General features: G+C 38.8%; 1 long non-coding RNA gene across 1 annotated transcript in view; it reads left to right on the plus strand.

The window, feature by feature from the left end:
- The first annotated feature begins 794 nt into the window (after positions 1-794).
- LOC147582514 (uncharacterized) overlaps positions 795-14,161 on the plus strand; it is an 874,254-nt gene continuing 860,887 nt past the window's right edge. The window contains exon 1 of the long non-coding RNA XR_015249212.1: positions 795-945. This is a non-coding gene — a long non-coding RNA (uncharacterized LOC147582514). The remainder of the gene's footprint in view (positions 946-14,161) is intronic.

Here is a 14,161-nt window from a genome sequence, read left to right on the forward strand (position 1 = left end):
GTTACCTAGAAATAAGCCTTCCATAGCATTCCTGTGATAGATGTCAGAGGAAACAGCTCAGGCCTCTAGGAAACTATGCTCCCAGCAACTGGAAATCTGTCAGGTGTGCTCTCATGGATTTCACAAATAGTCACCTTTTCCCTATAGTCTCATTTCCTTCATGTCACAAAGGGAAATAAAAATGCCTGCCTTACCTCACATTGTCCCTGTGAAGATCCTATGACATGTAAATTTATGTCAAAATATTAAAAACAGAAAATATGGCATAGCCAATATAAGGAAGATAAAGGAAAGAATTAATGGGAAAAGAAAGTAGATTACTTTCATGTATGATCTAACATGCTGTGGTAAAATAATTCTCTATGGAAAAAGGAGGTAGAATGAAATCATAAGTACTCCAGACAGTGCTCAGTTTTATCAGCACTAAGGAATGCTCACAAGGGTGCACAACAAACAAATAAACAAAAACAAATAAGAACAGTACCCATATCTACTCCATAGTCTCAATACCAAATCTTACTTGGCTAACTCAGCATCTCAAACCAAGAAAAGAAAACCTGAAGTAAAAGATTACTTCTCAGAATATATATACCTTTTATAACCATCAATACCCCTCTAACTGATTTAATAGTTAATCTAATTGATAACTATATTATTCTGCTGATTGTTAAAACATAAGACCCTTTGTTACTTAACTGGTAACACAGAATATCCCCAGTAGAGGTATTTCTTTTAGAATATAATCCCAAACTCTTTGCTGCTCCCCTTTTTAAGATTAGAAAGAGAGAGGGAAGATGGCGGCGTAGGAGGACGCTGGGCTCACCGCGCGTCCTGCTGATCACTTAGATTCCATCCACACCTGCCTAAATAACCCAGAAAACCGCCAGAGGATTAGCAGAACGGAGTCGCCGGAGCCAAGCGCAGACGAGAGGCCCACGGAAGAGGGTAGGAAGGGTGGCGAGGCGGTGCGCGCTCCACGGACTGGCGGGAGGGAGCCGGGGCGGAGGGGCGGCTCGCCGGCCAAGCAGAGCCCCCGAGTCTGGCTTGCAAAAAGCGGAGGGGCCTGACGGACTGTGTTCCGACAGCAAGCGCGACTTAGCGTCTGGGAGGTCATAAGTTAACAGCTCTGCTCAGAAAGCGGGAAGGCTGGAGGACAAAGGGAAGGAGAGCTGCTGAGCCCCCTGACGACAGACCTCAGTTTGGTGGGGAACAAAGGCGCTCGCCAGCACCATCTCCCCCGCCCATCCCCCAGCCAAAATCCCAAAGAGAACCAGTTCCTGCCAGGGAACTTGCTCGCTCCGTGCAAACACCCAACTCTGCGCTTCTGCGGAGCCAAACCTCCGGCAGCGGATCTGACTCCCTCCTGCTGCCACAGGGCCCCTCCTGAAGTGGATCACCTAGGGAGAAGCAAGCTAAGCCTGCCCCTCCTGCCCCTGTGCACCTTGCCTACCCACCCCAGCTAAGACGCCAGATCCCCAGCATCACAAGCCTGGCAGTGTGCAAGTAGCCCAGACAGGCCACCCCACCCCACAGTGAATTCCGCCCCTAGGAGAGGGGAAGAGAAGGCACACACCACTCTGACTGTGAACACAGCGGTGGGCTGGGGGCAGACATCAGGTCTGACTGCGGCTCCGCCCACCAACTCCAGTTATACACCACAGCACAGGGGAAGTGCCCTGCAGGTCCTCACCACTCCAGGGACTATCCAAAATGACCAAGCGGAAGAATTCCCCTCAGAAGAATCTCCAGGAAATAACAACAGCTAATGAGCTGATCAAAAAGGATTTAAATAATATAACAGAAAGTGAATTTAGAATAATAGTCATAAAATTAATCGCTGGGCTTGAAAACAGTATAGCTGACAGCAGAGAATCTCTTGCTACAGAGATCAAGGGACTAAGGAACAGTCACGAGGAGCTGAAAAACGCTTTAAACGAAATGCATAACAAAATGGAAACCACCACGGCTCGGATTGAAGAGGCAGAGGAGAGAATAGGTGAACTAGAAGATAAAGTTATGGAAAAAGAGGAAGCTGAGAAAAAGAGAGATAAAAAAATCCAGGAGTATGAGGGGAAAATTAGAGAACGAAGTGATACACTAAAAAGAAATAATATACGCATAATTGGTATCCCACAGGAGGAAGAGAGAGGGAAAGGTGCTGAAGGGGTACTTGAAGAAATAATAGCTGAGAACTTCCCTGAAGTGGGGAAGGAAAAAGGCATTGAAATCCAAGAGGCACAGAGAACTCCCTTCAGACGTAACTTGAATCGATCTTCTGCACGACATATCATAGTGAAACTGGCAAAATACAAGGATAGAGAGAAAATTCTGAAAGCAGCAAGGGGTAAACGTGCCCTCACATATAAAGGGAGACCTATAAGACTCGTGACTGATCTCTCTTTTGAAACTTGGCAGGCCAGAAAGAATTGGCACGAGATCTTCAGTGTGCTAGACAGAAAAAATATGCAGCCGAGAATCCTTTATCCAGCAAGTCTGTCATTTAGAATAGAAGGAGAGATAAAGGTCTTCCCAAACAAACAAAAACTGAAGGAATTTGTCACCACTAAACCAGCCCTCCAAGAGATCCTAAGGGGGACCCTGTGAGACAAAGTACCAGAGACATCACTACAAGCATAAAACATACAGACATCACAATGACTCTAAACCCATATCTTTCTATAATAACACTGAATGTAAATGGATTAAATGCGCCAACCAAAAGACATAGGGTATCAGAATGGATAAAAAAACAAGACCCATCTATTTGCTGTCTACAAGAGACTCATTTTAGACCTGAGGACACCTTTAGATTGAGAGTGAGGGGATGGAGAACTAGTTATCATGCTACTGGAAGCCAAAAGAAAGCTGGAGTAGCCATACTTCTATCAGACAAACTAGACTTTAAATTAAAGGCTGTAACAAGAGATGAAGAAGGACACTATATAATAGTGACAGGGTCTATCCATCAGGAAGAGCTAACCATTATAAATGTCTATGCGCCGAATACCGGAGCGCCCAAATATATAAAACAATTACTCATAAACATAAGCAACCTTATTGAGAAGAATGTGGTAATTGCAGGGGACTTTAACACTCCACTTACAGAAATGGATAGATCATCTAGACACACGGTCAATAAAGAAACAAGGGCCCTGAATGAGACATTGGATCAGATGGACTTGACAGATATATTTAGAACTCTGCATCCCAAAGCAACAGAATATACTTTCTTCTCGAGTGCACATGGAACATTCTCCAAGATAGATCATATACTGGGTCACAAAACAGCCCTTCATAAGTTTACAAGAATTGAAATCATACCATGCATACTTTCAGACCACAATGCTATGAAGCTTGAAATCAACCACAGAAAAACGTCTGGAAAACCTCCAAAAGCATGGAGGTTAAAGAACACCCTACTAACGAATGAGTGGGTCAACCAGGCAATTAGAGAAGAAATTAAAAAATATATGGAAACAAACGAAAATGAAAGTACAACAATCCAAACGCTTTGGGACGCAGCGAAGGCAGTCCTGAGAGGAAAATACATCGCAATCCAGGCCTATCTCAAGAAACAAGAAAAATCCCAAATACAAAATCTAACAGCACACCTAAAGGAAATAGAAGCAGAACAGCAAAGGCAGCCTAAACCCAGCAGAAGAAGAGAAATAATAAAGATCAGAGCAGAAATAAACAATATAGAATCTAAAAAAACTGTAGAGCAGATCAACGAAACCAAGAGTTGGTTTTTTGAAAAAATAAACAAAATTGACAAACCTCTAGCCAGGCTTCTCAAAAAGAAAAGGGAGATGACCCAAATAGATAAAATCATGAATGAAAATGGAATTATTACAACCAATCCCTCAGAGATACAAACAATTATCAGGGAATACTATGAAAAATTATATGCCAACAAATTGGACAACCTGGAAGAAATGGACAAATTCCTGAACACCCACACTCTTCCAAAACTCAATCAGGAGGAAAGAGAAAGCTTGAACAGACCCATAACCAGCGAAGAAATTGAATCGGTTATCAAAAATCTCCCAACAAATAAGAGTCCAGGACCAGATGGCTTCCCAGGGGAGTTCTACCAGACGTTTAAAGCAGAGATAATACCTATCCTTCTCAAGTTGTTCCAAGAAATAGAAAGGGAAGGAAAACTTCCAGACTCATTCTATGAAGCCAGTATTACTTTGATTCCTAAACCAGACAGAGACCCAGTAAAAAAAGAGAACTACAGGCCAATATCCCTGATGAATATGGATGCAAAAATTCTCAATAAGATACTAGCAAATCGAATTCAACGGCATATAAAAGGAATTATTCACCATGATCAAGTGGGATTCATTCCTGGGATGCAGGGCTGGTTCAACATTCGCAAATCAATCAACGTGATACATCACATTAACAAAAAAAAAAGAGAAGAACCATATGATCCTGTCAATCGATGCAGAAAAGGCCTTTGACAAAATCCAGCACCCTTTCTTAATAAAAACCCTTGAGAAAGTCGGGATAGAAGGAACATACTTAAAGATCATAAAAGCCATTTATGAAAAGCCCACAGCTAACATCATCCTCAACGGGGAAAAACTGAGAGCTTTTTCCCTGAGATCAGGAACACGACAGGGATGCCCACTCTCACCGCTGTTGTTTAACATAGTGCTGGAAGTTCTAGCATCAGCAATCAGACAACAAAAGGAAATCAAAGGCATCAAAATTGGCAAAGATGAAGTCAAGCTTTCGCTTTTTGCAGATGACATGATATTATACATGGAAAATCCGATAGACTCCACCAAAAGTCTACTAGAACTGATACATGAATTCAGCAAAGTTGCAGGATACAAAATCAATGTACAGAAATCAGTTGCATTCTTATACACTAACAATGAAGCAACAGAAAGACAAGTAAAGAAACTGATCCCATTCACAATTGCACCAAGAAGCATAAAATACCTAGGAATAAATCTAACCAAAGATGTAAAGGATCTGTATGCTGAAAACTATAGAAAGCTTATGAAGGTAATTGAAGAAGATTTAAAGAAATGGAAAGACATTCCCTGCTCATGGATTGGAAGAATAAATATTGTCAAAATGTCAATACTACCCAAAGCTATCTACACATTCAATGCAATCCCAATCAAAATTGCACCAGCATTCTTCTCGAAACTAGAACAAGCAATCCTAAAATTCATATGGAACCACAAAAGGCCCCGAATAGCCAAAGTAATTTTGAAGAAGAAGACCAAAGCAGGAGGCATCTGTTTTGATTATCAATAGATAATTGGTAAATGTTAAGTGTCACATGGTTTGTCACTAGGAGACCAGAAGGCACCATAGCTACATGCTTTACTGCCTGTGTACATCGACCGAATAACAGATATCCAGTAACCAATCAGCAAAAGACCATGAAGGAAGTGCCATGATTGCTCACTAATCATGATGTGCATAAATATTTGTGAAATACGTAACTAGCCATGAAATTTGTACTTTATGCAGCAACTCACAGTTAATATAACCTGGTAACTAAACTCTGGATCATATTGTTGGAGGGCTAGTATTTTTTAACTAAATGGAAATAACAGAAGCTGAAACCCATGCATATCAGAACCATGCAAAATGAAGACTGTATTAGGAATAGTGGTGTTTTCCTGGAGTAATGAAATTATTTTATTGCATCGACCAGTTCTGTCCCAAAGAAATATAATAAAAGCCACAACTGCAAGCCATACATGTAATTTTAAATATTTTTAGTAGTCAGTCTAAGAAAGGTGGAAAGGAACAGGTGAAATTAGTTTTAATAATATATTTTGTTTAACCCTATATATCCAAAATATTTCATTAAATATGTAAGCACCATAAAAATTGACAAACTTTTTTATTCCAAGTCTTTGAAATTCAAAGTGTATGTTACATTTATTTATTTATTTATTTATTTAGAGGGAGAGAGCACACATGAGCAGGGAAGAGGAACAGAGAGAGAGAATCTTAAGCAGGCTCCGTGCTCAGTGCAGAACCCAAAGTGGGGCTCAATTCCATAACCCTGGGATCATGACCTGAGCCCAAATCAAGAGTAAGATGCTTAACTAACTGAGCCACCCAGGTGCCCCCAGAATGTATGTTAATTTGAACTAACCACATTTCAAATGTCTAACTGTCATGTGGCCAGTGGCTATGCTATTGGACAACATGGATATAAATGCTAAATATTTAATAAAGAATTATTTTCCCCTCCTTGTGTTTTTCAAAAATGTATGATCAAACATATGGGCTGCTCCTTGTAAGTGTATTTGAGTTGATGGCATGGATGGTAGGAACTAATCACACTGGTTCCAGGGCACTTGGTTAAGTCTAGTTTATTCTTCATTTGTTTTTTATTTAAATGCACTTTATGTTCCTACATATTACACATATTTATATGTTGTTCATTTTCTTTTTATAATAAAGTGGGCACAAGTAAGAAAGTATACAAACAAAAAAACTATTTAAAATAAATATAATTTGGACACCACTAAAATAATTTGAAACCTCAGAATATTCCCTTCTGTTAGATAGATATATGTACCAAAACAACACTTAAAATACCTCATCATAAAAAGCTGCATCTTACCCAGTGTACCAATTAAAAATAAAAAGGAGAAAGAAAATATATAATATGGGAGCAAGATAATTACTCAATTTCTACTCCCCTACTTCTGCAGTGCAAAATCTGACAAATGGGATCTAATAATTAATGCTTCTGAGGAATTACTCAAATAAACAGAGAGGAAATTCTTTTTTCCAGTCCTTAGATATACAGAGAGCCTAGAAGAGCAGAGATTACATTATTCTAACAAATTTCTGGGTTTCAGAAAGAAGCCTAAGAGAAGGATTGCTTGAAGATAAAATATTTTAATCCCACTAATCCTGAACTTTCTTTTCCCCCTGATAAAATGTGCTGATATGTTCCCGCCTGGTGCATCATTTTATGTTCACTGTAAGTTTTTTGATATCATACATGGTTCTAATATTTTTTTCATTTAAATAAAAGGCTGCCTTTTAAAAAATAATCAACTAACAACAAGGTACACATTTTTTTGAAATTCTGAAATGGTTCACATGGATGTCCCTTATTCATATTTTGAGGATATGTAGGCCTCAAGTTAGTCGTGCAAGTCTGTAAACACTGTCTACAAAAGGTTATTGGAATCGTCGCACAAGAAGCAAAAATGTTTTGGCTGCCCAGTGTCAAATACCATAAGACCAATTAGATTATTTCATTAAAGATACATATGTCAGCTTCTCGGCTTGTAGTTCAGAACTTTTGTTTGCAAAATGTTTGATATTAAAATGAGACAAAATTAGTCTAATGGGAGAATTATTGACTCATATAACTAACCAAGAATAAGGACTTCTGGGACAATTATTCTTCGAAACCCAAAAGCTATCGGACTTTGTGAGCTATCTGCTCTATACTGTTTACTCTCTTAACACCAATGTTTGTTTACATATTGGAGTCACAGCTGTCACCAACTCTTAGTTTTACATTTTGCGATCTTCAGTACTAGAAAGCAGTGTTCCCTTTCTCTTAATATCAACTAAAAATACACTTGATAAAAAAAATTCTGACTCTGTTTGTGGCTTTGGGCTAACTGCCTGAAAAATCAGGAGGAAAGGTTGCAATTATTACCCCATTTGGGTGAGGAGATAAATAGCAGAGTATGATGAAGAGATGGGGTCACTGAACATGATGATACCTCCTACACGGAGGTGTTTCACTGAGATGGAAACAGATCTCCAAAAGCAGGTGGGAGAGGAAGTCAAGGGTGCTACCTCTGGAAGAAAGATAGAGTTGTGCAAATGTTTTTCACTATAATATTAAAATGGAAGATTTTTTTTCACATTTTTATCTAGTTGTTTCTGTGCTATATAGAAACAGCTATAGCCCAACTAAATGACTTATGAATGGGTAAATAGCACATCCCTTAGATATTAGGTCCAGCAACAATAGGAAACTGGAGAAGATATAACACAACTGGATGTGCTAGAAATTAATAAAGAGCAATGGGTCTAGTAATAATGAAAGAACATAGAACATGACCAGGTATGTTACAAATTTCATTCAAGTACAAATAACAAAGATCCCTAAAACAATGGCTTAAATAAGGTAGTTTTTTCACATAAAAAACAGGTAGGCATAGACAAAATAGGATCAGAAAGGCAACCCCGTCTTTCTCAGGGAAACAAGTTCCCTTAATCTTTCTGGCTCCACCATTCTAGATTTACTAAAGTCCCACACAACAACTTCTGCTTAAGTTTTTGCTAGAATTTGGTCACATCATTACACTGCACTACAAAGGAACATGGGAAATGATTTTTTTTTTTTTAAGTGGACACTTTAGTTATATGGTGCTATGCTAAAACCAACAGTCAAACGGTTACTAAGAAAGAATAGTTGATGGAAATTGGGCAATCTCTGACTCAATGAGCATGCTAAGTTTCAAAGCACTTGAAATATGCAATAGACTTAGAGTATATGAAAAATATAGTTATAAAGCTAGTTTCCCTTTTTAAAGAACATCAAATATATCTCTATCTATTTCTATATGTATATGTATATAGATAGATACAGATACAGATATGTAGTAGGCCCTTGGAGTTAGAAACAGAGATTTTTCTAACACTGATACTCATTTGCTAAGTAATGAGTACATGCGAAACAGTTGGAATAATCTATTTTGTCTTTCTATTTTAGAAAGAAAATTAGTAACCACCTCTCCATCTCATTAAGCTATTAGAAATATGGAGAGCATCTTGAATAACATTTAAAACAAGTTCCTAAATAATTTTGATGATATAATTTTGAAGTTAAAGGAAAAAAGCTAAGCAGTGAATTAGCCTTTCAGTGTCTCATCGTTTTCCATATAGTAAAATAAATTAATGACAATATCATCTGAACAGGGGTAATCTAAAACTACCAAATGCTCTATGATTATTCTAGATCAGAAGTATTTGTAATGCTTCATTCAAATTCACTCTTATAGCTCTTCAATGTATTTAGAGATTTTACTGGATATGGTGATATTATATTTACTATTCAATTTAGTTAATGAAAATAAATAACACAGTTACTTTAAAGTAATTACAAACCCAGTGCTAAAATAAATAAATTGAGTTACCAAGCAGAAGCTTATTTCTTTATCATGTTCTAAAGGGCAAATTAATTAGATTTTATTCTTAATGTTTAAAGTATTCTTAGAACAAATTATTGATGTTTTTATAAATTTTGCTATAGGATATCTTGAAATGCATTATGTTCCTCAGCCAAGTTGACAGGTTCATTAAAGGAAAATAAAAAATTAATTTAATATAAATTTTAGTTTGGTTAATTCCCCTTGCTAATATATTGTAAGTTGTACTACTTTCACCCCCATGGAAACCCATCAGGCAGCTTAATCAAGCTATATTAATTGAATATAACAATATCTCTTTGTGTTATTAGAGGAATTCTGTGATTTTACCCTCCATAAAATTTTATATTCTCTTACCTCGTTAGGGCTTTTGTTCTTTCTCCATTCTAACACAGAAGCAAATTTCTGTCCAGTCAGCTTTCTTCTCTTAGAAATTATACTTAAAGTTATGATCAATTCATTTCCACTGACCATATATTCACATGTTGCATGAATGCAGCATTATTCATTTAAAAATACCCCTATTGTTTGGACATTTAAATTATTTCTGATATTTCACTATTAAAAATAATGTGAATTGAATGTTGGTTACACACAGATTATTTTCTTATGATAGATTTGCCAAAATACCACTAATAAATCAAAGAACAGGGGGCATCTTTAAGGCTTTTAATCCCTATTCACAAAAATTTTCAATCAGTACTAAATGAAAATATCTAATCCACTGGCCCAAAGAATGTCAATTCAAAAATAACTTTCACCTTCAATGCAATATACTGTGTTATAAGTTAAAGGATATATTTTAATGTAGGCTCTTGACTACAAAGGAGAGGAGAGATACAATAGCTGAGAGAGACATGAGCTTTTGTTAGTATTTTGGTTTTCAGTTTTTAGGTTGTGAGAGACCAACACTTTAAATATGTTAATTGGAATAAAATTTAATGGAGAGGTAGAAGATAAGCAGTGATATGCTGACAAATGTCTAACATCCACCTCTGAAAGTTTTTTTTAAGCCTACACTTGTAGCATTTGGTGATTTACATGGGATAAATATTCCCAGCATGGCCAATTTCCACCTACCAAATTGACATCAGCTAACTTTCAAAATTCCTTAAAATTAATTCATCAGTTCTTGCAAGCCACTACGAGCTGGCTTCAGCTAGCCACAGATAATGAACACCACAGAGTCAGAGCTGCTAAGATGATATAAGAAGGGATGCAGATGTAGAAGATTTAGCTTTGGATGAGAAATGAGAAACCTCTTTGATTTCATTAGTGGGAAGAAGTACATGATGAGCAGAAATGTGAAATCTGGTTTAGGATTCAGTGTCCAAAAGTCAAGAACTTACTGTCTGGCAATCTCTCTTTTCTTTGTGAAGTAAAAAAGAAGAAATCTGACTAAATCAAAGTGGAAGAAGAGAGATATTACAAAAAATGTGAAAGATGCAAACTGACAAGGGAAACACAGAAAGATAGCAGAGTGGTACTGGGAACCCAGCTGAAATTAATGACCAGGTATTAACAGCAATGGAAACAGATAGGTGCTGTTCTCAGCAGAGTGAGAAGTCCACATTTGGAAAGGAGAAAGCAATGACCTGGTTTCATCCACAGTTGGACATTTGCCAAAGAAATGCAATACAGCAAGGAAATACAGACAGGGAATTTAGGATATTGGGAAAACATGGTTAAAATGATGCAATATGGAAATTAATCTGGGCAATGACAGCAGTAAATATAACAGGAGATAGGAATAAAATAGAGGGATCAGTAAGCAGAAAGTCCCAAAGAGATTGTTCTCACTGAGATGTTGGTGGAAATAATAATCATAGACATCAGCAAAATGACAGAGTAGGAAGCTCTAAACACAGAAGAAGAAAAAAAAAAAAGAAATTATCTGAAACAATTTGCCAAAACTGGAAACAATTAAGTTTATAGTAATCAGATACTAAATGAGGAAAAATCTAACTTAAAAAGTGGTAGGACAAGGGATACAGGAGTACTGATGCCTAGGGGCACTTGTACCCCAATGTTTATAGCAGCACTCTCAACAATAGCCAAATTGTGGAAAGAGCCTAAATGTCCATCAACTGATGAATGCATAAAGAAATTGTGGTTTATATACACAATGGAGTACTACGTGGCAGTGAAAAAGAATGAAATATGGCCCTTTGTAGCAACGTGGATGGAACTGGAGAGTGTTATGCTAAGTGAAATAAGCCATACAGAGAAAGACAGATACCATATGTTTTCACTCTTATGTGGATCCTGAGAAACTTAACAGAAACCCATGAGGGAGGGGAAGGAAAAAACCAAAAAGAGGTTAGAATGGGAGAGAGCCAAAGCATAAGAGACTCTTAAAAACTGAGAACAAACTGAGGGTTGATGGGGGGTGGGAGGGAGGGTAGGGTAGGTGATGTGCATTGAAGAGGGCATATTTTGGGATGAGCACTGGGTGTTGTATGGAAACCAATTTGACAATAAATTTCATATATTTAAAAAAAAAAAAGTGGTAGGTGAAAGAGCAGACCTAGGCCAGCCGACTAGTGACTATGTCCCCGACATGGCCGCAGAAAGAAGTTCCCACTCAAACCTCAGACCACGGCTCCTCCCCTTGAGTAATTTATGTTTTCTAAGAAAGCAGGCTACCGATTGATGCATTCTTCTGAAGTCTAAGGTGGGAGGAAGGGGAGTGTGAGAGGCGTGGAAAGTGTGAGTAGAAGAGGGAGGGCTTCTCTCAGGTAGGGGCCAGAGGCAGGAGCCCTCAACCCTGTCCAGGCTTAGAATGACCTGGGAGCATTTTACCCCTCCCCAAACCAATTAAATCAGAGCCTCTGGGGATGGTGTTTGGTGCTAGGTATTTATATAGCACAGCAAAGCTGACAGCCAGTGGTTAATAGGTGACCAGTGAGAAACGTTCTGTATACACTGAGGCCAAACATGTTAGAACTCCTCAGACACGGTGGTTCTTAAACTTCAGGTGCATCAGAATCTCCTGGAAGACTTGTTCAAACACAGATTGCTGAGCCCCACCCCCAGAGTTTCTGATTCAGTGGGTCTGTGATCACCAGGCCCAACAATTGCATTTTTAGTATATGTGCTGCCGAAGCAAGCACTACATTTACATTTTTAACAAGTTCCAGGTGACGCTGATAATTGCTGATCTGGGACCACACCTTGGCAGCCATTGTTCTATCCTTCCCCAGCCAATCGGCTGAGGCCACGACCCTTGCCCAGCCAATCAGCTAAGGCCATGAAAGCCCGCGCTCTCTCTCTGGTATCTCACCGCTGCGTTGGTGCAGGTAGGGGACTGAGCTAGAGCTAGCTCGAATAGAGGCTCTTTGCTTTTGCATCGGACTCAGCTCCCTGGTGGTCTTTGGGGATCATGAATTCTGGCCATAACAGTAGGAAATCTTTGAGATATTTTGTCTGTGCTTTCCCAAGCCCTCCCCAGGTTTGTGGCAGTCTTGAAAATGGCAGCCCATGTTTCCAGTCTCAGATTCCAGTCCTTGGATCTGGAGGAAGCATAGTAAATCTTATTTGCAGATTATTGTGTTTCTTTTAACCTGACTGGGGACCTGAGAGACTGATGCAAGTTGCTGGTCTCTGTTTTGTCTATCTCAGAACCCGCTCTGGGCTGGTGTGTTGTGGGTATCGCTTGAAAACTTTGCAAGGCATCAAAAAAATCTACATTTGCTTGGGCAAAAGATTATACTTGAGACATACAAGGGGTCTCCTAAGGCCTAGGAGGAAGAACCTATGAGAGAGTTCCTTTGGCAAATTAGCGAGTACATTCAAAGCACCTGAGTATCCTGGGAAATGAAGAGAGCAACAATGCATAAGCAGGATGGGGCACGTGTTTAGAAAGGAAATGAAAAGGCTCTAAGCTTTCACCACAAGCTAATCTATAGTCTCAGTGCAAGGCTGGGAAGAATTGTAAATGGCCTGGCTAAGTGTTAAGAGTGTCTTAGCCCAGGGCCAATTCACAAAGCATAAAAGAAATGGCTTAGTTGTTGCTGTTCTTGTTAAGACTTCTGGTATTCAAGGAAATCTCAGTCAAAACACTGGCAAACCCAAGCTAAACATTGAGCAATCATGAACAGCAAGCCCTGAGGAAAGAAGGGGAGAATCTGATTTCCAAAGTTTGACATGCCATAATATTTGAAGGCCTGATGTTCAACAAAAAATTACAAAGCATACAAAACAAAGTATGGTCAATTCAAAGGAAAAGAATACACTGACAGAAACCATCCTTATGGAAGCAGCCTTTACAAAGAATTTTTTTCATTATTTTTTTTTAATGTTTATTTATTTTTGAGAAAGAGACAGAGCACAAGTGGGGGAGGGCAGAGAGACAAAGGGAGACACAGAATCTGAAGCAGGCTCCAGGCTCTGAGCTCTCAGCACAGAGCCTGACGTGCCGCTGGAACTCACAAGCTATGAGATCATGACCTGAGCTGAAGTCGGACACTTAACCCACTGAGCCACCCAGGCTCTCCACAAATACTTTAAGTTTATTCATTTATTATTTCTGAGAGAGAGAAAGAGCATAAGCAGGGGAGAGGCAGCGAGAGAGGGAGACACAGAATCTGAAGCAGGCTCCAGGCTCTGAGCTGTCAGCACAGATCCCAATGTGGGGCTCGAACTCATGAGTGGTGAAATCATGACCTGAGCCAAAGTCAGATGCTTAACCAAGTGAGCCACCCAGATGCCCCATTACTTTACAAAGACTTTAAATCAACTGTCCTAAATATGCAATATGCCAAAGAGATGAAAGCAACCAATGACCAAGAACTAAAATAAACCAGGGAACCAATATTTGAGCAAAATGAGACTATTAATAAACAGAATTGAAAAAAAAAAACAGGAAAAATCCTCCAGTTGAATAGTGCAATAATTGAAATGAGGAGGGGTTCAATAGCATATCTGAGCAGGCAATTGAATAACTGTATGGCAATAAGTTAGATAACCTAGATGGATTTAAAAAAATCTTC

The sequence above is a fragment of the Puma concolor genome, chromosome A3 (assembly GCF_028749965.1).
Source record: "Puma concolor isolate L17-30 chromosome A3, mPumCon1.1.hap2, whole genome shotgun sequence".
NCBI lineage: Eukaryota > Metazoa > Chordata > Mammalia > Carnivora > Felidae > Puma > Puma concolor.